Source organism: Sturnus vulgaris, chromosome 2 (assembly GCF_052056855.1).
Source record: "Sturnus vulgaris isolate bStuVul1 chromosome 2, bStuVul1.hap1, whole genome shotgun sequence".
NCBI classification, from domain to species: Eukaryota; Metazoa; Chordata; class Aves; order Passeriformes; family Sturnidae; genus Sturnus; species Sturnus vulgaris.
This window is the reverse complement of record NC_142244.1, coordinates 40,584,811-40,610,202: the sequence shown is the minus strand read 5'-3', so window position 1 is coordinate 40,610,202 and position 25,392 is coordinate 40,584,811. Positions and strand designations below refer to the sequence as shown.

General features: G+C 41.1%; 1 protein-coding gene across 7 annotated transcripts in view; it reads right to left on the bottom strand.

Moving 5' to 3' along the window:
- The window catches only part of FAT3 (FAT atypical cadherin 3), a 400,923-nt gene that overhangs the window by 194,936 nt on the left and 180,595 nt on the right, over nt 1-25,392 (bottom strand). The window lies entirely within an intron of this gene.

Below are 25,392 nucleotides of genomic sequence, written 5' to 3'. Positions count from 1 at the left end.
TGATTTCTAGTCACTGTGTGAAAACTACAGGTTTTGTGAACTTCCCAGTGCCTGAGCAAGAGGCTCATCACAAGTTTTCGTAGTTTTGGGATGGACGAACTAATTTGGTATTCTAATAAATTTATGCACGAATCACTATTTCAAAAGGTCTCCTGCCATACAAATATCACTGGATTGCTCTAGGAGACACTAAGAAGAAACTGGCAGCGAGATCAGTGTATAAACAGACTCATTATTCCAGAAACAGTTGTCCTTTTGTGATGGTGCTTCTACACAAGGCATAGATAAGATACTGGCTCTTAGGCATTTTTAAAGAGGGATGTTGAAGAACATCACATAAATTTATTACTCATCTTACAAAAAGCTGGCTGAATCCATACAGTATTGAATATCACTATATCAGTTTCATGGATTATAAATAGATTGGGATCACGCTGAACATTACAGTGACACCGTGTATAAAGTATATGACTCACACAAATTTATTCTTGCTTGCTCTCAGTGCATGTTTGTTCAAAGACAGCCTCAGCCAGGAACAAGTACCTCACCAATACAGGGCAAGATGCAGCCCAAGGGACCCTCCCAGCCTCCTCCACTGCACAGCAAAGGGCTGTGCTGAGGCAGAAAACATCCTCTAATGGCCAGACAGCACCAACAGGCAAATGCAGCCATTTAAAATGCAAATGTCATTAATTTTAATTAATGATGCACCATACTTCAGTTTGAATATTTACCATTTGAGCTCAGCATACTTAGTATTTTATCTCCCTGCTCTAAGCACTCAGCAAATACAAGCAGTGAAACATGTGAAGGGGCACAAAGGTTACACAGGCTTGCTTAATACGTGCTGCTGAACAAATGTGACATAATTATTACTACCAAACGAATTAACTACTTTACCATGAAAAAAAAGCCCATTTTCTTTGACACGTTAGTTTTATGTTGGAAATTTCAAGTGCTTTTTTTTTTCCCACATGCATGCATAAGGTTTTTACTGCATTATACAATGGGGGAGGATTCAAAACAGCTCTACAGTCATTTGTGAGAAGATTCAAACTACATCTTCAGCTTCTGCAGAGAAAATGACTGATGTGAGGAAAACAACAACAACACAACAACGGGATTTAACAACCTCATGGATTCTCCTCCAAGTCTGGAACTGTGTTGCAAAAAAAAAAAAAAAAAAAAAAAAAACCAAAACAAAACAAAATAAAGCACGGTTGCAGAGCAACACCTCAAAATTAACATTTCATATAGTTCTCTGCCTACTAACATATTAATTAAGTGTCTGCAGAAGCAATGCAATCAGAAGCAGTCTCTGGGGCTTTTAAACATGATCCCATGGTGAAAGGGTTCTTTGGAGATTGCAACACATTGTGCTCAGGAACACATTCCATAATTACAACAGCAGAATATCATAATTGTACACATTTTGAAAGGCAGTGATAACTGCCACCTCTCATTCTGGAGTGGGACTACTTGACTTCTTAAATTGTGTTGGATCTAAATCTCTGTGTGGGTTGTAAACCATAAAACACAAGGGATGTGGTAGGATGCTGGAACACTGCTGCTGCTTTCAGGATTTTAATGTCATCACCTTGCTTATTTTTAACTCAAAATGTGGTCAAATAAAACAGAAGGTTTTGGTTCTGACATGTCAAAAGCCACTCTCAGGATGGAAGTTCTGAGTTTTAATAAAGGAAAATATTCAAGTTATACTTATCTTCAGTTATTAACTATACTTAGCAATGTTTTTCTATAGAACACTGCATTATTAATGGAATAGAAAATTGTATATATAATATAAGGTACTGACAATATGAAGGGCTTTTTGCACGCATTTAGAATTGTGTATCTATAGGTTCTAAACACAAAATAAAATACTACAAGGGACAGAAATCTGCCAAAGCATACGTTACTCCCATTTTTTCCCAGGCGCTTCCCAATTTTTCTTTTTACCTTATGAAAAACATATGTATAGTAAGGTTCACACACACAAGCACATTAGGGTAAGCACTGCTCAGCAGGAACTTAAACATCAATGTGTAATCAACACTATTCTTATACTAAATCCAAAACACAGCACTGTACCAGCTAAGAAGATGAAAATTAACTCTATACCAGATGAAACCAGAACCAAAATCAAAGTAAAAAGTGAGACCCTGAGGTCCTGACTTCCAGGGGATGGGTAAGACTTAATCAAAGAACTTTTCTCTGTCTATTCCAACTTCTGCAGTTGATAAATATATTTTGGGTTGGAGGAGTAGTCTTCTTTAAAAAAAAATTTAAAAGTTTTGACACTGAGGTTTGTAGAAAAGGTACCATGCACAACAGTGGGGAAAGCTGTAAATGCCACTTCTGGTTGACTGCCTTTGCCAGTAAACGCATTTGTAAATTTTGGTACAAAGAGTCCAATAACATTAGCACAGGAAAATACGCCGTAGGTGAAAGACTTCCCTTAAATCAGAACCCAAAGCAAATCTAAAGTAATTCCACCATGTAGCTACCTTGTTAAAATACAGTCTCAGAGATATCTCTGTCTTGCACTGATACCCACTTTTATTTAAAGAAAAAATAAAGATGCTTAACCTTCGTGTGGATTGTATAGGGAACAAGTAAAGTGACTAAACAGCAAAATGCATTGTCTATCTTGTCTTGTACTGCAGAACTGACTGGAATTCCTAATGAACTTCAGCACACCTCTCTTTCATATGCTCAAAACGCCCTACTTTCCTCGTGGTGCCGCCTGCACTAGAAATGTCACCCATGCAACCCAGCTTCTTGCACCCAGCACTCTGCACTCCTTTCCAAAAAAACCTTATCTACAGCAACAGACACTGCTTTACTCACTTGACTGTTTTCACTGCATCCTTCTCTCCTTTATCTTCATGCAAACTTGAGATGAGAATAATGCACATTTGTACTCTGATCCAGTGTACATGTCTCACCAGGAGCTGCTGGTATTTTCTATGTGCTGGCACCTGGGTAATATTTTGGAAGCCTCAGGCAAATTGTCTCATAGATTTAGACATTCCTTATATATTGAAGAGGTGCCTCTCCTTGAACAGCTCAATAACTGCACTATAAAGTGTTTCTTCAGCTGTCGTCTCATACCAATTAATAAAAGTAAAAACAGAGAACCTAGAAAAATGTAAGACGAGGGAATAAAATAACAAAAAAGAAAAGGTGTTTCATGTCTTTTTCAGTGTGTATGGCAGTGAATTCAGAGCATGGTGTCTCTTTATCCATATAGAAATAATCCGCTATAGTGAGGTCTCACCAAACAATGAATTTTACAAAGCTATTTCTCCCAAAGTACAATGAGAAGGGCTAAAACTTGCTCTCTAGTGAAATTTTGGCACCAGTTACCAGGCTACCTTTAATGTAAAACAATTCTAACCTTTCATCTTATGCTTGCAAAAATCCTTTTTTTATTTTCCCCCTTTTTTATTTTTCTTTTTTTTTTTTTTTCTGGTAACACTAAGTTAAATCATTTTAATATATGACACACCTTCGATGTATGCTGTATTTTCTGCATTGAATCTCATCTGTATCTGTATCCAGAGTCCTAGCACTACAGAATATATTTAGTTGGCTACATAAAAACGATGACCTAGAAAGTTTGCTCTCCAAACACAGATGGCCATAAAGCTACAGCATCCACTGAAAAAAAGGCAGCAAATAGGAAAAGTACTGTATGTATTGTGACACAACGATATTTTGGAATGCCAGTGGTTGGGCCTGATGATCTTAAAGGTCTTTTCCAAGTTAAACAGTTCTATGGGTCTCTGACATAGCTGACTTTTCACAAAATCAATGCCTTTCCACAATGAAATGTTTTATTTTCTCTCATTCAGATTCGGTTACAGAATGCTAAAAATAATGGTTTGTTAAAGAACACTAAAGTTTACACTGGTGTTGAAAGACTGTCCAGAAATAAATTGCTTTTAACTAAAAGGCCCTAGAAATTGTGTTCTTCTGTTATTTGAAATAAAAGAGGAGAAATGCTTTGACACCTCCAACCCCCTCCACACACACGCTATCTCTTTGACAACAAAGAACGGACCACCTTCTTTTTACGACTACTAGTACAACTGCAAGGACCTTCACGTCCAGATGTCTTAGCAGAGAAACATCTAAAACACACTTCAAGGGGAGGAAAACAAAGCAGGCATGCTTTTTGTGATGTGTGCATGTGTGGCAAGGCACTACACTGACAGCCACAGCCTGTGCTGTGAACCTCCTTCACCTTGCTGATGACACATTAATCACGCTCTGCTCCTCTGCAAGGACTGCAGGATGTTCTGGTCAATGCCAATGCTAGGAAAACAAGAAGTTTGCCCTTCTGTCAAACTTGCCTTGAGAGACATCTTCACCAACTTTATCCAGGGGCTACTGAGAAGGAAGCTTGAACTTGAGCTTTCATGAATTTGCACAAAGCTACTTGACAGCATTAAAAAATGACCAACAACTCACAGAGCTCCCTTCGCTGTGGTTTACTGTCTCTTTGTATCTTGTTCAAAAGTACTATGCAAAGCTGTAGTGTTCATCATTAATCCACCTCCTAGCAGGTAGGTTACCGTGGCACTGCAGAAAGCTACCCAGCACGCTCTGAAGCTGTGCACTTTGTTCTTTATAACCCCACAGGTAATTCTGATCAAGACGAGTATGACGCTGGGACTCCACACCTAGGAAGTCATTTTAGGCTTTAATAGCATGAAAGCATTGTTCTCAGCATGCCAAGGCAGAGCAGGTGAAAACCACAAAGGACATTGCTCCACTGTTACCAGCACTGCCAAGCTGGAGAATTCAGAAACTCTGAGGTTGCTCCGATCAGAATGAGATTTATAAACAAATGGAAGCAACAAAGAGATGGGGTGGGCAGATAAGCTGTCTTTTCCCTTTGAATGATTCCTGATTACAGTCTCCCAGACCTCACAATGTGAAGTTCAATAGATGTTCCTCGTCCCATTTTTCAGGCCCTTCTCCACCACAAACTTCCTTCTGCACCAAAGGGGGAATGAACTGAGGCTTGGGTGGATCTCTTACACTGCATCCACTGCAAGTTTACAGTGCTGGCGAGTGCTCCTATGCTGTTTGTGGATGGCCTGGAAGATAAAAAGCTTCCTATCATCTTCCATAAACAGCCTTCCCCATCATCAAGTCTTCCCACCCATGCCCCATCCCCTGGCCTTCTCTCCATGCCTGCACGCAGCCAAAGACGAGGCACTTGCTATTTGGAATTTCTCAAAATGTTGAACTGTGGTTTCAGGAGCCTGAGGAACAGTAGTTTGTGCAGTGTTTGGCTTTCAGCCCATACCTGATGTCCCCAGAGCTGAATTTATCCAGGCTCTGCAGTGTCCCTCACAGAAGTAGCTAAGTGCTCACTATCAGGGTGAGCTTTAGCAGGGTATGGTTTAGAATTCTGACACGCACTTCATGTGAGAATGGCAGAAGGTACATTAATGAAATCACATGACTATTGCCCAAAAGTGAAGATGGCAAATATAACATGAAGCTATTTGTTTTGTTGCTAGAAAACTACTGTGGGATGCCTGACAAAGCTGAGGCTGAAATGCAAGACAAGTGCCAAGCAGGATGAAGTCGTAGGCAGTGTGCCTCCCTGGGCTGGTACAGAGATTCTCCCTTGTTAAAGAAGTCTCTACTGTGGAGACCTCAGGGAATTCAGACCAACATGATCTGCAAGAGTGTCAGCAGCACAGACCCTGGAGAAGCCCACAGCCCATTATGCACCAACAGCTGCAGCAGAGGCAGAGCAGGCAGAACAGTTGCAGACTCAGGAAAATCACACAGCCTCATGTCAGGAGATCATTGTGATATACAAAATGTACAGTGCTTTTTGTTCACCTTTAAAGAAAGAGATTAAACTGATCAATCTGTTCTTAGAAATGGCTAACTGTTCCTCTTTAATGATTGCTGAATAGCATGCATTTGCTAGAGCCCAGAGCATCTGGGGAGAAAAAAATATTGAGACCCTGATTTAAAAAGTGCCTGGCAGTTTTATCTGCTTCAATACCCAAGTGGTGTATGTTTGCAGTCGATTAGTCATTACAGATCACTTTTCAGCCCACATGGCAACAGTTGGTTTTTTTTAATCTGAGACTAAGGCAAATCAGTCCCGAATGGTAAAACTGAGCTCTAAGTTTTTGATATCCTTACAAATATGAAACTGGCTATTTACTTGTAACAAATACAGCTATATATATTTAGACTACTATGATAAAAGCTAGAAGTGGTGATTAAAATAGTACTGTAAAACTTTATTAATATTCTTTTAACACAGGAAAAGAAAAAGAAAAACCCAATAAAAGGCCAACTAAAAACCCCACCAATTCCTGTCACTCTACTCCTCTCAGTTCTCAAATCTTATCATTACGCAGTGTCAGAAGAATATCCTTTCTCTGGACACTTTTACTGTGTTCTGACAGAAAATTTAAGTAATAACCAGATTTGCTATGTAAATGAAATCTTGGTAAGTCTCACAATCATTTTTCTTCTCTGTAACCTCTTCAGAAAGATGGATGCTCCATTTTACATTTTTCATTAATGCACCAAATCACAGGAGGTTGAAAAGGTTAAAGATGTTTAATTGTTACTAGATGATAATCAGTCAGAAATTATATTCTAGCATGTAGCTGAATGGCAAAGATGTTGTATTTTCAGACACATCCCTCCTAATTCTTCCTTTCCCTTTGGAATTTATCATTAAACTGCATTTATCTGTCTCACATGACACATACGGTCAGGAATCAATCTGAAAAGCCAAATCTGAAAGCTTCTTGCCATTTCTCATTTTCTGTGACCAAATAAGGGAAGAAACCTGCATGACTTTAGTGGCAGAGACCAGCTTTTCCATTTACATCATTTATACTACGACAGCCCTTGGAGGCCCTAAATGTGGACCAAGACTAATTGTACCAAATCCAGGACAAGCAAAAAATGAAAACAAGCTGGATGCCAAAAAATAAATATAATTTCACACCTCTCTTTCCTCTCTCTTTACTGAAAGTGTTGCTAAACAGTGTCTAGAGGGGAAAATGAAGGGAGGGCAAAGATATTTCTCATTTTGTTATGTGATGCCCAGAAGTGGTGGGAGATGGGAGACGGAAGGAGAGCAATAGAGATGAAGCTTTGGCAATTCCTACCCCAAAATCTCTCCCCTCCTTTTTATCTTCTCCTAGTCTGGAGCCCCAGATCCTACCTCCCATACTGTACTGAGTTTCCAAACAGCTAAGTTCTTTTTCTAGAACCTTCAAAGACCCACTCACACCCTCCCACTGAAGTCAGAAGAGGAAGATCTGCCCTCTCTGTGCTTTCAGTACAGAAGCATTCTAAAGAGGTTTTTTATGTTTCTGGTTTATATATGCTTTAATGCAACTAAAGTATATTAGTATTTCGTATATAGAACAAGTCTGTACCTTATTGGAAATGTTAAATGGATTGGCTAATGCATTTTTGAAAGGTATTTAAATGCTGTGGCATTAAAGATTAATGTAAAAATCTGAATTTAGAACAAACTGTGAGATGCTACAGTACAGACACTACAGTAATTCAGACAGCAATTTAAGTGGTAAATGGTATTTTTTGATAACCTTACATCTGCCTTTGTTAACAAAAAAAAAGGAGATAATAAGTACAAGAGCACAATAGCCTCGAAAGTGGAAAAATATATAAAAGGTCACATAATTGGATGGAAAAAGGATGCTTTGAAATTTCCTTTTCTCCAGATATTGAGCAATACTGCAACATCTGCAAAACTCTCTGTGACTGAGCATGAGCTTGGGTCCTTGGGCAAACTGGCAGGGCACAGACAGGGGAAAGCTTGGGAGCTGGCACAAAACCCAGATGACACATTCCCAGAGAGAGCAGGAGCTGCCTCAGAGGTGGCAGCTCAGCTGCTAGCACCAGGAAACCTGTTCTGTGGGGAGGCAAAGAAATCCCCATATTCCCTCTAAAACCAGTGAAAATGACTGGCTGTCTCAAACCACACCAGCTCTTTCTGGTGTTGAAGCCCATGGCAGCAGGTACTGATTCCTTCTCAAAAGCCAACAAACCAAGCCGCAAGAGGCGATTGCCAGCTAAGAGTAAAGTCACAGTGAAACCTGTGAAAGCAATCACAAAAATCTGTATCTGGATTCAGGTGCAGGGATAACCCAAATAGTATCACAGCAGCCTCTTGGCATGGAGCAATATAAACCATGCAACGGTGGAAACCAGAGGAGAAGGCCAGGTGCCCTGAGGCAAATACCCTTGTCCCAAACCAGAGGGCTCTAAATGCAAGGATCTCAGCGAGAACAGAGGATGGGTGAGAACAACCTGTGTACCTGTGTCCTGCCACAGAGCCAGGGACTAGAAGATGACCATGCTGCCCTTTGAGCTCCCCAAAAGCTGCTGAAGATGGAGCACCAGCAATGCCAAGTGTGACTTTGACTCGGAGTTGACTTTGGTGATGGAGAACATTTCCACTGAATGCAGATTGTGTTACCATGAAAGCCAGTGCCGCAGCATACTACATCCTTCTAAACAGTATTATTAAACTACCATAATAATCACCCTGCTCCTCAATCCAAGGTCTCAAAGCACATTACAGGCAGTAATGAAATAACTCACACAAGAGCACTGTGAGGAAGAAGGGGATCATTACTGCTGCTGCTCACAGTCATAAAGTCGTGCTTTCAGACACAGAATTTCATTGCGAGGACCAACCACACAAGTGTCACCACATACTTCACTGCCAGTTATGGGTCCTGTCAGGGATTTGTCATTGCTTTCCTGATGCTCCCTATTTCAGCCAAAGTCTTGAGACTCTTGGTAATTACAAGAGACTCAGCTTTCATTTACAAGAAACAAAATGAAAACAATCCCCAGAAAAAAAGCTGTATTTGTGGATCTGAAGTTTGAAATCTGTTCAGTCTGCCCTAAACCAGAAGGCAAATGAAAACAACAAAAATGTATTTTCTTTTTGTGCTTCTGATATTCCCACCCCCTTAGAGGCTGCAATTCCTTCTTGGGGGCTGAGTCAGGCATTCTGTCCATGTGTGGGCACCAGCCTTGCACCGCTGGCGTGAAGTCAGCTGGCTGGGGCAAAGTCCTGACCTCTGTGAAGGGGAAGCTGCTCCAAGAAACACTTCCAGATTGTGCACGAGCCTTATGGCAGAGCTAAGGAGGTAATCCAGGTCTTAATTACCCCACATTTCTGGTTAACAAGGAATTGTTAATACACAAGTGAGTTAACTGCCAGCCTGCTAATGCAAACACTGCAACATCTTGTGGTTCCAACTTGTAGCTGGAGTTCAGAGAAGCCAAGTTCTAACTTGTGACTCTCCTCCCACTTTCCTTCATCAACTAAAGCCAACTCCTCACCCATGACAGCTTGTTTTCCGAAAAGACAACTCCCTGTGGTTTATTACACTGGCTCCTGTGCCATTAGCAAGGTTTTGCCAGTGGGTAGGGAAGCCAGCATCATCATGTTCGTAGGACAGTGGTCATGAACTGGATGGGAGAGCACCAAGGGACAGCATGGACACCAGTGCCTGTCACTTTAGTGAGAAAACATGATTGCAGTGCTTAGGTGAGGGTTCACACTGGACCTCTTCTGTGCTATATAACACTGCCCATCATCTGCAGCTGATAATCCCACACTGGTTGGGGTCACAATGTGCATCAATCTGTGATCAGCGGGAGCAGAGCAGAAACTAACTGGAGTTCCTAAGAGTATCTGCTGTACATTCTGGAAATATCAGAACTTGGGTCTTCATCTTTTTTTTTTTTTTTTTCCCTTTAAATATATACTGTGATGTTTGGAAACCTTCTATCTGTCTAGGTTTCTTACCCCAATGATGCTTCCTACATATTTGGAGACAACACCAATTTTTCCATCTTTTGACTGCAAAGGAAACATTAAAGGGGATAACTGCCCCCGAGCCAAGAACCTTCCACCTCTAGTCATAAAAACAGTGGGGTAATTTGTCCCTGAAGAAGGGGGGGGGATAGCCATCATGGGTGAGAAATGGATAAGCCATATGCATTCACTTCCTATCTACAACAAAAAGAAAATAAGCATCTATCAGCTTACTGTGGGAGCCAGCTCCATAATTTTTGTGAACATTAACCTGGCACACCTACTTTGCTGCTCATGTTGAGAAGGTCCTCAGAGCTACTTCACACCCACCTCTGCACCTGACCCTGTTTTTCCCTGCATGTTTCAGACTTGAGTAGAGAGAACTCTGAAAGTCACGTTTAGACTGTGACCACAAATGACTTTATGGAGGCAGAGCAGCCTGCATTTTTCTACGTGTAAGTCAATGACAATATGGCACCAATTAAATCAGTGCTTTTCTTCTCTGCATTAAAAACTATAGTCGTTAATGAATTAATAATTGGATTAATGCATATATCTACCTGCACAGGGAGAAATTACTAGTGAGTAAAGGGGTTTTTATTCCAGCAGAAAAAAGTACAATGAAATCTAACAGTAGAGAGAAGAGGCAGACAAATTGAATGAAAAATAAAGGAGACCTTTCAAACAATACAAGAGATAGCATCAGGGAAAAAAATATAAAGGTCTTGTAGCCTTTAAATCGGTATCTTCCTGGAATACAGGCTTTAGTCAAACACCAGTTAAGACACCTCAGTGTAGGAGTAATTAGGTGATTTTCTACCTTGTCTACCATGAAGGGGTCAGAGCAGCTGATGTAATACCCCGCCGACCTAAGCCTATGAATCTGTTTATTCACTGTCCTACAACACTGCAAAACCTCTGCAAAAAACTCTGCTTCCATCTCTAAACCAGAAAATATCACAAGCAGGAAAAATAGAGGAGCTCTCATGCACTATGCTGGAAGGTCTAGGAAAAAAATCACATCCATCAACAAATAAATACATAGAATTAATTGCATTAGAATAGTAAATAGAACAATAGCATGAAAATTAGTAATACAATACAGTAAAAAAAAAATTGGAAAATAACTATCTTAAACTACTTATTTTTTCCTAAAGTCAAAGTAATTACTTAAATCCAGTAAACTTTTGAGTGGCAGAGATTTCAAGGTTTTTTCCATGTTAAATTAAAATCCCTTTAAATGGAGGAGATACATATGGGGGGAAGGGGTATTTCATACTCATGACATGATTTATGGTCAATATGCTGAAAGGCCATGGAAATCAACTCCAACTGTTACCCTAGATGAGAATTTCTCTCTAATAATTTCAAATGAACCTGGCTAAATATATTTTCTCATTTCACACTCAGACAATCACTAAGGGTTCAATCCCACACGCATCTGCAGCAATGGCAAGAATCCCACTGACTTCACTGAAAGTAGGATGAACCTCTTTCCTTGAAAGTCTTACATTTATAACCCATTTTTTACAAAGTATTAATGAGACAAAAGAGTGGGGTTTGTTGCTTTGTGGTATTTGGGGATTTTTTTTAGTTATTAAATACACAGAGAAAATGAAGTTGGGGTTCTTCTACACCAGCTGTGATGAAGACAGCCTGGTACTTGTGCCACACACAGCACCAAAGCATTCAACTCAGGAATTATCTGAGGAGACCACACCAAAATCAGGGGTGGTATTTGCAAAGGCATCTAAAATGGATTCTCGAAAGTCACTTCTAAAAATCATTTCCAGGCATTTCTGGTGATTTCACCGGGGATCACTGTGTCATCTATCCTCAAACCAGTTTTGACCGAATGAAAGATTGCAACACAATTCAAGGTGGGGAAAGGATAAACTCTACAGTAATAAGATCAGACTGTTATTCATTTAGAGTACTTTCACATCCTGACAGCTCCACAGTTTCTGGGAAAGATTTATCTTGTCCTAACAAAGTAATTTCTCAGGTGTCACGACTCAAGTGGACCTCTAGCGAAGGCAGGGCTGAGGAGTGGGTGCCAGCTGGGAGTCAGCACCCTGCACTTCACACCACCACCACCACGGACACAGATCACTGTGCAGGGGGATGTCTCTCTTTGGAGGCTGGGAAAAGGGATCCTGCAGAGATTCTGAAACCACAACAGCATGGAAAAGCTACCCAATCTGAACAATTCAGTCTTATCTTAGGAAAAAAGAAGTACATGTAATTTGCAAGTTGGAATTCAATGAATATTTTTGGCAAAGAACCACTTATGAAGGGCACCTCATGGACTCTATAAATAATTTCTTAGGCACTCACAGTTTTATTTATACATTTTCTCTTTTTAAAGGTAACTAAATATTCAAATGCACATTTGTATTTTAAGAGTAATTTCTAATTACATGCACAATTGCTAATCCATCTGTTTACTACATACTGTAAATGCCTGTCATTCTATATGCTTGAATAATTATTGAAAATTAAATATTGTAAACAGTTAAATTAATTTCTCTCAGCATACCAAATTGCAAGAAGGCTGCAAGATGATAAAATATTACATGCCCCCAGAAATGGAACAAGTCACTCCTACTCCACACCTCGCTGAATGTGCTTATTGATGTTTTGTAACAGATAGGAAACTTTTTAATCCAAAAATTTGTAAAACAGTCTGAAAAGCTCCATTACACCTTGCTATCAGTGAGAGAGTGTTTTAAAAGGAATATGGTCTGCAATGTTTCAAGCTGTGACAGAACAAGAAAAACATGTTTCTTATGTGAGGCAAGTTGGTGCTAATGTTTTCCTATTTTTGCCCTGTTAGAATCAATATAGGAATATATATAACAATTTTTTTCTTTTGTTGATTTATTTATAACATTTCAAAGCAAGAATGGCATTCAAGAAGCCCAGAGGAGAAAAACATGGGACAGCACTGTATTTGAATATATATTATCCATTCCCAGAAGAGACATGGCCTCTTCTCCTAGCTTTTTGTGCAAAATAGAGTTGTGCCATAAAGCCTCTCTACTGCTACGGTAATTTTTGTCTTAAACTGCATTCATTATGCATTAGTAGGTTTTTAGCCCAGATCAGATCATCTGTTTTGTGCTCCTGGATAATAAATGGTCAGGGAATTTTGCTGCTTGGCCTCTGTGTCTGGACCATAACCTTGGCATAGCACCTTTACAGCTGCAACTATTCTGAGTCAGAAAAATAGGACTCTTTTTAGTCTGAATTTCTCTAACTTCACTGTCTTTTATGACTTTTATGTGTTAGATGAAAAGAATATCTTCATCAGAAATCCTGCCTCCACGCAGGCACACACAAACTATGAAGCCACAACCTCTTCAATTTTTCTTGACAAATTACACAGAATGAAATTCTTCAGCTCTTCATGGCGTGGTAGTGCAAATTTTAGGTTTATAAAAGGGCACTTGATAACCTCAGTGATGTGATCCTTTTAGGTACATGGACTGAGACAGGATCCAGTCATGCTTGAAAAGAGATGAGAATCTTGCTCTGAATGTCTGACTCTGTCATTTAACACCTGCCCACACAGGTAGACAGGTGAGGAAAATGTAGGATTTTAACTCTGATACCCCTGTCTATATGCACATAGATGCACCAATAAGAAATCAAGTATTCAGAGACCTTCCTGGATCCTACCCTGGCTGTAGACAGCAAATGCCTCTATAAATCCCCCCTCCAAAACTCCTGGATCTCCAGTGTAGGAGGAAGGGATGGGGATGCTCCATTAGGTATTTTATTTTTTAGCTATGGTGAGGATAGCAGGCAGCTTTTCCAGACTATAAAGGAATTTCAACTTTCAGGGGCACAGCTGGACATCATGTTTGAAAACTTCAGCCCTTCCAGGAGACTCTGCCCTCATGTCCCACTCAAAGGGCAGTTAAGCCTTTCTCTTGTAAGACTGCCACTTGCCCTTCTTTTCTCATAAAAACAGAGAAGGACAACAAGGAAAAAGGCCTCCAAACTTACACACATTCCAATAAAGGAAAAAAAAAGTCCACTTTCAATGTATTTTTTGCTGAAAAATCCTTTAATTGGAAAAAATAAAAAGGCAAAAACCCCAAAAATAAGAAAAACAAAAAAGAAAAAAAATTCCAAAACTGAAACCCACCAGAATCAAACCATTGCAATTTGTGTTAAATTTTGCAAGAAAAATAATTAGAAATTGTATTTATATATACGCCCCTCAGAGAGAGGAAGGGAAATCTTTCCATAGATACAGATGCAGAACACACACACACATATATATATATATATATATATATATATATATATATATATATATATGTATATATATGTATCCTGCATCCTATTTGGAGGCAACCCTTGCAAGCCCTGCAAGAGGCCGGGAGCTGCAGCTCCAGGATGGATCCCTGGCACACAGGGGCACGCCTGCACCTTGCCAGCACGTGTCCCAACTGCCCACTGCTCCCTTTTCCAAAAGCCTGCTCTCCACTCCTCCGCACACCCAGAGTGCCCAGCAACAAACTTAGCACTGATCAATACCGCCCTGGTTTTTCTGACGCATCTCCATCTGCTTTTCCCCATCTGTTGTCTCAGGCTCCCCCCAAAACTGCGAGTTTTTTCGGTGCAGTAACCATCTTTTACTCCACTTATCCTGCCAAGCACGGCGGGGTGCTGCCTCGTGGCTGCAGCTACCGAGGTGCCACAATATTGCAAATAAATATTTTAAAAAATAAGTCACTGTTTCGGCTTACCAAAAGGCAGCACAGGTGTTGCTTTTCCTGACTGAGTTCCTACTATGAATTATTTTTAATTGCTAAATAATTGAAATCAAAGCGCTAAAGAAAATCCACAAAAAAACACACACTTGTGAAAAAAAAAACCAAACCAAGCCTGAACTCCCACAATCCTTATTTTTTTCTTGCAGGACTCAATGTGCAGAAATTAAGGTATCTTGAGCATATGATTCTGGGTGGAACTATTACAGGTGGAGGTGAGCATTCATGATGACAAAAGCCAAGTCCTTACACACAGATGAGTGAAACAGTTTTGGACACGCAATATTTTCGGTGTCATGCAACTGTCTTTATGCAGTCCCTTCAACAAAACATGTATTTTCTTCATGTTTTCATCTCCTTTCCCCATGTTTGTTTATAAGCAAAAATAATTTCTCTCTACATAGGAATCTTTTCTTCTCTGAAATTTCTGTCTTCCCATTAAATCTTCATTACATTCTCAGTGCTGCACTTCTGCTGTTAATAAGGCAGCCTGGCAAAGAGGCTAGGCTAATGCCTTGCAGAGCGTTTGTAAAGTCCCAGCTATTTTGCACAATGACTTCAAGCAGAAAGCACAGACAGACGTTTTGGAGGTGGAGAGGAAACCTCCTCCTGCAGGCTGAATACAATAAAAAGTCCTTGAGATCCTCTGCCCAACATCAGGCTGTAGGAGGAGAGATGCAGTGACAGATTAGAGCTAAGCCTGGGTGTGGGGCAAGTCCCCCCATGCAGCTGAGCAAACAAGGACTGTACCCAAAGCCTGCCTATTGCTGCTCTGATGCTGAGCTCTGCATCCTCCTTAAAGGACTCTGTCCTCTGCAAGGGAATCCAACCCAAGCCAAGGGGCTTTCACACACACAAATGCAGGGCATGGGCATATTATTGAGTCAAAGCTGCAGCTCACCCCACAGATTACTCAAGTTAATTCTTCAGCATGTGTTTGCCTTGTTTTTCTTCCTTTTAATGCACAGCATTCCCTTAATCAGTTTGGATTATATTAAGTGTTAGAAGAAAGAAATAAAAAATCTGAGAGAAATCCCCTAAGAAATTACAACTCACATGAAAAATATCTCAGCATCATGCACATTCTAAGCTACTTATATAGTCATTTTTCCATCCATGCAGCTACTTTGGGTAATCTTGTGTGTGTTTATTCTCTGTTTAATTAATCTAATTCATACCTAGTTGATAAATTAAATTTAGCAGCAATTATTCCTTGTGTCATTTGCAGTGCATTCCCAGGTCGTGTCTCAAGAACTGCCTCAAACACAGAATAAGGACAAAGAGAAGAGTCTTCATCCCTGTTTGCCTCTCCTAAAGGATCTATCTGAGTGGGCATAATAGCATTTCTTTAAAGATTTAAAAAAACTCATCTCATTCTTCTATTAACAAAAATAACTTCAACATCTTTGAGCAATGACAGCACCTTTCCATAGTAATAGCTTCTTAAGGATAAGATGGTCAAATTCTCAGGTGGCACAAATCACATAATTCAGCTGAAGATATAGCACCACAAGCACTTGTGCTTCTTTAAGCAACTTTTGTTTTAATACTGCACATTTTATTACATAGAGTCTGTGAATAAAATGAAGGTCAGAAAATACAAGCATATGGTGAATGGAGCAAAATTAATTATAGCCAAAATATTCTCTTGCAGAGCAAATGTACATTTATCTTTTGGGTATTGTGCTACATTAAAAAAATTTGCATGTGCAGTGCTGTTCATACACTGCTGGTAAGTTAAAATTCAGGAAATAATACTAAGTTTTCAAACCAAATCCCTCTAAGAGCTGCAAAGCTACTTGCTAATTACCATATAAATAGATCACTGCAGCACAGATTCCTTGAACACAACTCATCCAACACAAACATTTAATTTCTCTTAGAAGGCAACAAACCCACAGCATGTCATGACATTGACTCATATACACAGGAAGCAACCAGGAAACGTTCCTGCACAGAAAGTACAAGCAAATGCAGCACTGAGAAAGAAAGAACATGATTACTGGGGGTAGTGGGAGACTTGAGTGCTCTGGGTTTGCTTGCTTGCTCCATGACAGCATCACCACGAATGCTTAGGCTTGTGCCTGCATTAGGCTGGTGGAGAAGGGGGTTCCTTCATCCACTCAAAAACAAGAGTCAGCTCCCAGGTTCCATCAGAGTCATCTGAGACTCCTTGTCCCTGTGAAAACTGTAATTCCTTTTCTCCTGTGGGCCACCCAGGTTTGCTTTTGGGGCCAAGAGAAAGAAAGGAGAGGAAGGACTGAAAGGCAGGGATGAGAAATGGTGGGCTAGCTGGAAACAGATTCTACCAGGGCTCCAGCATGCCCAGGTAAATTCTGTACACCTGGTAGAGAACACTGCTGCCAGGGCTGCCTTGTGTTGAGCAGGGTAGGATGGGCTGGACCCATGCCTTAAGGCTTTGCATTACATGTGGCCATTGGCTTTGAAGGCCAATTAAGAGCAAATTTTTATTGTTGGCATCAGATGAATTAGCTACTTCTTTTGCATCAGTTCCCTGCTTGTAAAAAATTAAAAATGGTCCTATTCTACCTTACCAAGCAGCATGAAGGGCTTAGCTACCACATGGGGAGAAACCAAGCAGGAACAAGAAGCAAGGAAGTAGAGGGATAGTAGAATCCACACGACGATCAATGTAAAAACAAGGTTACAAGAACATGGTCCCATGTAAAGAGTGTTTTTTAAAGATTTAACTTCAGAGCTCTTCAAGCTCTGTAGAAAGCTGTGTACAGTGTGAAAGCTGTGATTAGGGGGGTCTTCTGATATTTAACCCCCAGATACTGCTTTATTTTTACACATGTATGTCTCTGGTTAAATTAAGCTCTGTGCATGCAGACATATGGCAGCACGATCTGTACAATTACACAGATAAGGTCACATACTTAACTGGCAACAGCACTACTAATTTCAAAGAAGTTGTGTCAGTCTTCCCAGCAAAGGAAAAACATTCTCATTAACATAAGGGGAAGGGGAAAGGAGGGGAGAGTAATTTCACAGAAAATAATTATCTTTGGTTATAACAGCATAACTCTGATGGAAACAGTCAGAATAAAAAGGGGGAAAATAACACAATCTACTGCTAAGCTTAATTTTTGAACAGACTAGTTTAGCTGAACTGTGAGGTCATGAGACTTTGGGGGTTTAAGAGGTGCTGACACAATCTCCTATGTGATGGAAGACAAAGAAGAATTAATAGTTGGTGATTACTGACATCATTATGGCTTATGCAAACACACCTGCCTTCCCAGTTGCCTTCTCTTTTTATTTCAATTTCTGAGCTTTGTTATTTTTTTTAATACTCACATACAGCATAGGTCAATCTAATTCTCCAAACAGGAAATATCACCATTTGTACCAAGGATCGGATGCTAACTAAGAGTAAACCAGAACTACATTCCTTCCCTCTAATTTCCAGTCCATTAAGAGACTTTAGAAATTGCTCACACAAGGTGAAACAATATTCAAGCCATGAAAAGTGCCTGTTCTAAGATGAGAGCATGACTGTATTCACTGCACCTGAGCAAAAAGGGAAAAAGCTCCTTTAATATTGTCTGCTAGGGATTTGCAAGCATCAACATCACAACAACTTTGTAGCAACTTTGACTGTTGAGCAAAAAATAAACACAAGCTACCTGACTGATTAAAAAGCAGTAGGAAATAAAAAGGAAAAAAGAACCCCCTCAACTACCTCCGTCCCAAGCTTTCACCTCCTCTGGGTGAACACCACAGCTTTATTTTCCTCCCTGGCAGCTCCCTCTCCAGACCCCTGCCCCTGCATGAATGCCATGCTCACAGGCTCCACACCTCAGCATCCCTAACTCACCAACCTAATTCCTCCTGCCAGAGTTCAGACCTGCACCACAAGCAATTACTATAATGCAGGGACATTTGCTGATGCTATCATAATACTTTATGGCAGGATATGACAAGTATCCATAGCACATGCATTGTGCAGACATTTAACAGGGCTGTTACTCGGTATTTGTGGTACAATTTCACCCAGTAAGCTCAACTGTGCTTCTGCCATTGATAATAAGTCTAACAAGAGAATTTGGCTACCTGGAAGTGAATGGAATAGCCCTAATTAAAAATTAGTGAGGGAACAGCACAGCCTTCTAAAAAGATAGGTGATTTCTCAAACAGTTCTGCCTAGCCATGACTTCTGGAAATTTACAAATAGAGAAACGGAACTGACAGACAAGGTAGAAAAAAAGAGTTTCACAACTAAGCTGATAGACAAAGTTACTTCTGAATAGGGAGAAGTTATGCTCTGCTGAAGTTTTTAAAAATAATAAATGACTGATGTAATGCACAACAATATAGATTTACGGGATCAGTGGCAAAATTTTTGCTGTTCCAGAATTGGTGCTGGGACAGGAAAGAAGGGACCTGTCTGGTTATTGGGCAGCAACTTATTCCATCAGAATAAAACCTCTGTCCCACTGGCCCTTGCCATGCTTATGCCCTTCAGACATAAGTCTCTCCTGAAGCAAATGGGGAGTTCAGATTAAAAACTGATACTGCACTGAGTGAGGACACAATTGTCCAGTCAAGGCAACAGGAACACTCCTTAAACTTCTTACTGTGAATGAGGTCTAAAGAAAGGTTAAAATTTCTATAAGCCAAGTATAAATCTGCTGATTATAAAGAAATGGCATTATAAGAAACATTTTATCTTTAAATGCCATTTTAAAAGAGGCATTTGATACCAGAGACATCCAGCAATCTCAACCATATTCAGTGCTTCATGAATAAAAAACTCACTGCTAGCAGAAATCAGGTCTGTTCAAGAGAAATGATAAAACTGGATTTATTATTTTATTAATAGCAGCATTACTGTAGCTGCAACTGAGGTGACACAGCTCACACCTTTATCCTCTCCACAGATAACATATACAGATTGAGAAGGAAATCACTGCCAAGGAGAAAGGGAGGAGGGAAGAGATGCTGGCTGAGCCCGAATTTTGTCATTTTTAGTAGTCTGGACATTAGAAAATAATTATTTAGTCTAAAATTGTCTTATATCCTCTTTATCCTATCATTTTGGAAGTGATGCTTCTCTCTCTTGGTGGTTTTTTGGTTTTTTTTTGTTGTTTGTTTGTTTTCGTTTGTTTCTTTCTTTTTTGTTTTTTTTTTTTTTGCATGCCTATGAATACATAATTGTGAATGCACATCTATTAATGCCAAGATGCCTGAAAAATCAATACCTTGCATTTCCAGATCACATTTGATCTCCAAACTGTCTACTGTGAATGAATTTGCAGGACAATCACATAAGGCAAGAAAATACTTCCACTGACACAAAACCAAAAAAAGAGAAAGAAAACCATGAGGTGAGGTGACTCACTCAAAGTCAAAAGAAGAGTTTGTGTCCCTGCTATGCTGCAGCTCAGGATCTAATTGAAAATTTACTCTGGGGAATAAACGTGCCCTGGCAAGCAGATGGACTTGATTTACATCCTCCTCCCTATTTTTTTCTTCTCCTTCTTTTTCCTAATTATTCATATTATTATTGTTATTCTGACAAACTCCTTAATGCAGGAACTTTGTCTAATATGCAGTACAGTGCCTAGCACACCTACAGGTCCCACTGTGATTAAGCACACAACTCCAACATCCATGGTCCTTTGATTTTCCAGCTGTTAACCCTGGGCTCAAACCACTGGAAATATGGTGTCTAGTAAAGAATAAGCCCTGCCAAAGCAGAAATTAAAGCTCTTAAAATGCTCCAAAGCTCAATTTTTAACAGTGAGTGTATTACAAAGAAGTCATTAAGAGCCACACTTTTAAATAATAGAGAAATGAAAGCAAAGAAAGTAGACCATTTAGCGTGTGTTGATACAACATAAATTACAGAGAATGGAAGCCAGCTAATGTGGTGGAGGGAATTACATTGTAAAAATCTGTATTAGTTATGGTCACATGTCAGTGATGGATATATCAGGCTGGACTCTGCAACTGTTGGTGAACTCAGCATTTGTACAAACAGGGTTAAAAAGCATGGAAGGATAGAGAGACCAATTCCTCAAATTCACCATTGACTGGACAGCCCCACAATCAGTGTCTTTTCCCTCTGCAAGGTCCTCTCTGCACTTGGACAGGACAAGAACACTTACAGGCTGAATAGCGTTGAGCTCTTCATGCTGTGACATGATCTGCAGAGTTGATTCTCTTCGTACACAGGAGCTGCCAAAAAAGGCTCCATGGCCAAAGCACACGAGGGAGACCCTTGAGAAAGAGCACCCAGTGGGAGGGAGCTGACCTGTGATGCCATAAAAATTCGAAATACATTTTCTAATTATCACTATAGCACCTAAAACACACCCTGGAGAAATACTGCAGGTTAGACTAAAAACCAGAAAAAAAGCTAATGGCATTAATTTACAGGGTATAGAAGACTTGTTTCAGAAGAAGCTTATTAAGAGTTTAGCAGCATGGATGGAGCAGCCAGAACAGGCGAGTGTCCCTTGATCACAAGAACAGGCTGAGAAACCAAGAAACCCTCCATGGAAAACCCTCCAGAGCTGCCCAGAACAACCCCCTCCTTAAGGTCTGCTCTAACAGCAGCTATAATGTTAAAGTGTGATAGAAGGATAATCCCTGCTCCATTCCTGGAAATGTTCATGGCCAGGCTGCACAGGCTTCTGAGCAACTGGTCTAGTGGAAGATGTGCCTGCCCTTGGCAGGAGTGTAGGAACTAGATGGTCTCTGATGTCCCTTCTAATCCGAACCATTCCATGATTCTATGGTTTCTGGGCTGAAAAGAGACACTGGGTCCCCAGCACCTGCACTGCTGGCAGCCATCAGGATGTGGAGCAGCACTGAACCACGGCATTGGTCTCAGTCTGTGAGAGCAAAGATGTGTGGGGACAAGCCAAAGGAAAGCAGCTATGAAAATCAGGATGTATGACAGGAGGATGAAGCACTATTTTAGTATGGCACAGCAAACGTGGCTTTCCGACCTAGCAGGATTCTGTGCCAGCAGGCTTTGTGAGTGCAAAAGACAGCAAAGCCCAGCCTACTGAGAAGAGTAGCATTCGTACCAATTAAATTCTGACACTCACTAACCCCGTATTAGCTTATATAAACATTAATACTACTTCAGCATGGAAATATCCCGAGTCTTTCCAAATCTAGGTGCAGATGTGACAGTTCAGAGACACCTCACAGAGGCAGAGTATTGCTGCTCTGCAAAGATCTACTCACCTACATGCACTATTTCTAAACCTACAAGTGTGTCCCGCCTTAACCACTGCAGCAAATACTATTTCAGGGGTGCCAGGGGTCTGCCTCTGTTTAAATGGTGCCAGCAAAAAGGCTAAGCAAGGTGCAAGCAGATTTTCCCGACACACAAGCATAATTTTAGAGTAATTTAATAAGAATGTGCACAAGAGTGAAATTTGGTCTGTTGGTGTGCTAAAGAATCTCTCAAGTAATCAACATTAGACTGAAGAGAAGCCTACTGTGTTTGTTCAAAATATGTTAACACTAAACAAAATAATGCAACGGCTTGAATTAAAATTCAGTTTTTCCAGAGCGCAGAAACATCATAAATCAGCGCAGTAAATTACCCCTGTGCTGTGAAATTAACACCCAAATACATGAAATAAAAGTAAGAATTTACAGCTCTGATCAATCAATTTTTTTTATTAACTCCATCTTCTGTTTTATTTACCTTCTTCCACATGCCTCTCACTCCAGAGTAAGTGACTTGGCTCGGGCTGAACGTGGCACTCCTGGGAGCTGGATGTCCTCCCCATCTCACACCACCCACAAGGCAGCACAGCCCTGTGACCCTGTGCTCTGCCAAAGCAACCCTAAGCCCTGCCAGGCACAAAAGTCAAGCTATGAGGAGAAGGGCTGGCTCTCCCAGCAGCCACACCAGGGTTAGGCTGACTCACAGCTGCTGAAGATGCTGAGCTCCAGGAATGCCTCCCTTGCTGCTGCGTGTATATACAGCTGGGAAACAAATGCCCAGGGGAATGCCTTTCCCTGTAGTCATGTAACCCCTAGAGTCACCTCAACGTTTTGCAAAATGTGTTTCCTACTCCCCTCACAAAACTGTGCTTTGCAATATATTCCTATAAAGGAAAATCTCAGCTTGCTCTCTTGGACCTGCTACTTGGGCTGCAGTGTCCACCAGTTAACAGAACAAGGCTGCCTTGTTTTCCAGTGTGAATGATTTATGGTTTCACACGTGCTCATGTGCTACATTATTCACTTCGTACTTGTACCTATGAATATCAGCTCATGAGATAAAAGTGCGTACCAAGGCACAAACAAATGTTTGGCTGTATTTTAATAAAAATATCAAGGTGAGAAAAAAAATAGGCTTTCATGGGAGGTTGCCCACACTGCCTTTCCAATCCTGACACACATGGGCGGACTGCTCATGTTCCTGTCCTCTTCCCTGGAGCACCCATACACACCCCAAGCCCGAAGAGGAGGGCCCCTGCCACCATGTACTTGTGCCTCCGCAGCACAGTCAGCCCCCAGTGAGAGCGTGAGCTGCCCAGGCCACTTCAGCACCCAAATCTTGCTATCGGCAGCATTTTAATAGCTCCTCATTCCCGCAGGAGCAACTCTTCATCTCTCTAAAACCCACAGAGCAAACTGCAGGTAATAATACTGAAAGGTCTGAAGCCTGCCTTCAAACAGATCCAAATGCATGCCATACATTTTGCAGTTTGACTGCCTAAAATAGTCACCCTGAGCTGTGCCAGTCTATAAAAATGTAGGAAGTGACAACTTGTCTATTAAGAGGTTTCTTCTATCCACAGACATGGCATACAAGGAGTAATGTTGCTTCTGCTATCCAGATAATCAATCAAAAGTGTAAGAATTGGCTGCAATTATGATCCTGAATTAGAACCAGGAACAAAACCTGGACTCCCTGTGTCTCCACTTATCTGACACGTAGTGGTCCATGTGCCTCCAGAAACCTGCCTGACCCGCATGAGCTACAAGGCAGCTGAAAGCAAGCTCCAGAGGAAGGCAAACACGGTCACTGTTGGAGGGCACTGACCTCCAAAAACAACTGAGAACATCCCTATGCTCCAGCAAGCTCCTCCTCTCTTCTGCTACTTCCCACCAAAAGATGTAAAAAGTGCAGGATCCTGCCTTCGTGTTGACTCTCAGCAGTGGATTACTCACAGGAGTGAGATGTCAGTTTGCTGGCAGTGTTTAAACTTCCAAAGTGACACAGAAAATAAAAGATCCCCTTTCTCAAATGACTGCTCTCCCCCGACAGCAGGAGCATGCTCATTCAGCCCACGTATGCAGCAATCGCGGCATATTTGGGTTCACATTAAACCTTTTCATCTTGATTATACAGCATGCTGTCGCATTTAGGGCTGCTGTGCAATGCTCTACGTGAGTTACTGCTGTGCTGAATCCCAGCAAGAGTACAGGGCTGGCAGGCTACGAGCCTCTTCTGCGTGTGCAGAAGTCTCCTGTACAAAACAACTGGAGTGTGAATTACTGTCTTAGAGAAACTAGTGCACTGCAGGGAGATGGCTGAAAAGAGCCTTGTCAGAGACCCCCAGGGGCACTCTCTAGGAAAATCCATTATGCTTTTATTTCTTGGACATCAGCATCCTATCAGAAGATAGCCGTCTGATGTCAAGGCCAGGCGCTCCCCTTTGGGAAAAGGGATCTCTGCACACACACTCTCCGTCAGCATCATCATTTTCAAAACCAACTTAAAGAGGCCACCTTGCCCAGTTCTCACTGCTCTGCGTTTGGCACTGAACTGGATTGAAGGGGATGATTTACCCTCTCTATGACAAATCACAGCCAGTCAGAGCCACAGTCAGTGAGCACGGATGCTCACTGAGTAAAAGGGGGACCCTTTGGGAGTTGCCCAAGCAGCAAAGTTACTCATCCTGAAGCCTTTAAGCTCTCAGACAGCAATTTCCACAGTGCAAATGAAGATTAACCACTGTTAGTGTTAACTGTGAGAATGAGATCTTGTTGTTAGGGAAAGTATCCTGCCTGCTCTCCAGAGAGACAAAGAGCCAAGCCACAGGGTGTGCCACCAGGCTAAGGTGCTGCAGGGCTGCCATGTGCCCAGCTCCAGTCCTTGTCAGGAGCTCACCCTGGCAGATCAGCAGGGCTGTGCTGAGCAGATTGCTCTGTGGGAGGAGCAATGGAAGGGAAGCACAAGCATTAAACACTGTGAGTCCTAACTCTGCTACTTTGCCCAGATGGGATTTATAGGGTGGGGAGGGGGAGAAGGGATGCAGATGGAAGAGCATCTTCGGCCATTCTAAGTGTTAAAAATAAGTGAGATATGTGCCTTAGGGCTCAGCAGATTGAACACAGTGATTATACATTCTCCATAATTCTTCACCTGGGCTTATGCCTGAGAAGATCCTGACCCCTTCTTATGCCACACATTGCAATAGGATTGCCCAACCAAATGTTGAAAACCTATTTAGTGATCATCATTTCCATACACAAAATTAAAAATGTTCCCTCTCATGTCTGTTCCTTCTAGGTTTTTAGCTGTTTAGAAATTTGCAGAAGATAAAAATAAACTTAAAAAAAAACCCATCAAAACCCCAGAACACAACTAGGAGCATGAAAACAAGCCAGAGCACTGTGCAAATTCTCTGAACTACCTTAACAAAGATCAGCATATTGTTCTGAAAGATCCCCTCGACTCACCAGCTCCAGATCATGTTGGAGGGTCCCCACAAGCCCAATGAGTGAGCAAAGCTGGGTACA